The sequence below is a fragment of the Pteronotus mesoamericanus genome, unplaced genomic scaffold, assembly GCF_021234165.1.
Source record: "Pteronotus mesoamericanus isolate MK-2021 breed Mesoamerican mustached bat unplaced genomic scaffold, CSHL_Meso_final scaffold_36, whole genome shotgun sequence".
Classification (NCBI taxonomy): Eukaryota; Metazoa; Chordata; class Mammalia; order Chiroptera; family Mormoopidae; genus Pteronotus; species Pteronotus mesoamericanus.
The window spans coordinates 4,978,781-4,980,239 of NW_026555313.1; the positions used below are offsets into that span (position 1 = coordinate 4,978,781).

Sequence of the window (1,459 nt, forward strand, 5' to 3'; positions counted from 1 at the left end):
CCTCCATTTGGTCGTACCAAAAAAACATCTTCAGGAGTGGTCAAGCATTTTCAGGAGCCTTTTTATTTATTTCGTGCTAATGACCTCATTCTTTATCATTGTTCTTTCAAGCCTTTTCCATTGTCTTCTATTGCTATTCATTAATTTACATATTTAATCAATAAATACTTATTAAACCATCATGTTCCAGGCATTGTTCTAGCTACAGCAGAAAAATAACATAAAAAATAAATATAATACTTACCTAGCAGAGGAATTACCGTGACCACGAACACGGTATTCCCAGGGCGAAGCTTATCCATTGCAGTCCCCACGTGGGACACTCAGCTTGCATAATTGGTGGTAGTAGGGACTGCATTTGCACTTTCCCCTTAAAAAATATAATAATGCACTTTTTTGACAAACTAATTTGTTCATAATATACATTGTTAATTTCTAAATTTGTTTTAGCATTGATATAACAGATCCTGTTCTCAGAGATTCTGATCTGGGAGAGGATCCAGGATGTTTGAAAGTGTTCCTTAATTGTTCTGATATACAGCTGGTTTGGGGACTAAATGTAGATAAGAAGTATATGTTCGAAACTTGGAAGAGAAATTTGGGAACCAAGGGCTTGGAGATGCTTCTTGTAGCTATATGAAAATATGTAAGGCTGAGAGAAAAAAAAAGTGCAAAAGGAAAAAAGACTAAAAGTTTGCAACACATCTCTGACCTCGTCACAGGTTTGAGAGCAACAAAGTATAAGGATGGTTTGCCATAGCATCAAATACTACAGAGAGTTGGCACATGATTAAAAATAATTTTAATTATCATTCACTGTGATCTTACCATGAACCAAACACTGTGCTAAGTGTCAGAAACTTTAACATGTTCAATTGTTTTTAATTTATTTGTTCTTAAAGTATAGTTAACATAAAATAAATATTATATTAAGTTTCAGGTATAAACAATAGAGATTCGACATTTATATACCTTATGATGTGATCACCATGATGTCTAATCTGTGATTATATTTATTATAATACTAAGTTGTTCTTATAACAACAATTATTACAATATTATTGACTATACTTCCTTTGTTATACATAACATACTCAGGACATGTATTTTATAAATGGGAATTTTTACCTCTTATTTCCCTTCATATTTTCACCAGTCCCTCACCCTTTTTCCTCTGGCAATCATCAGTTAGTTCTCTGTATCTATGAGTCTGTTTCTGTTTTGGTTTATTTGTTCATTTTTTTCTTTTCTTTGTTTTTTGATTTTACATACAAATGAAATCATATGGTATTTATCTTTACATATTTGAATATTAACCCTAATTGAATGTTCATTGGCAAATATCTTCTCCCATTCTTTATGTTATCTTTTCACTATGCAAAATCATTTTAGTTTTTTGCAGTTCCATTATTTTTATTTTTATTTTGTTTCCTTTGCCCAAGGAAACATATCGAAAAAA

General features: G+C 31.3%; 1 pseudogene; it reads left to right on the forward strand.

The window, feature by feature from the left end:
• The first annotated feature begins 236 nt into the window (after positions 1-236).
• Positions 237-372, forward strand: LOC129086171 (uncharacterized; annotated as a pseudogene).
• The last annotated feature ends 1,087 nt before the right edge of the window (positions 373-1,459 follow it).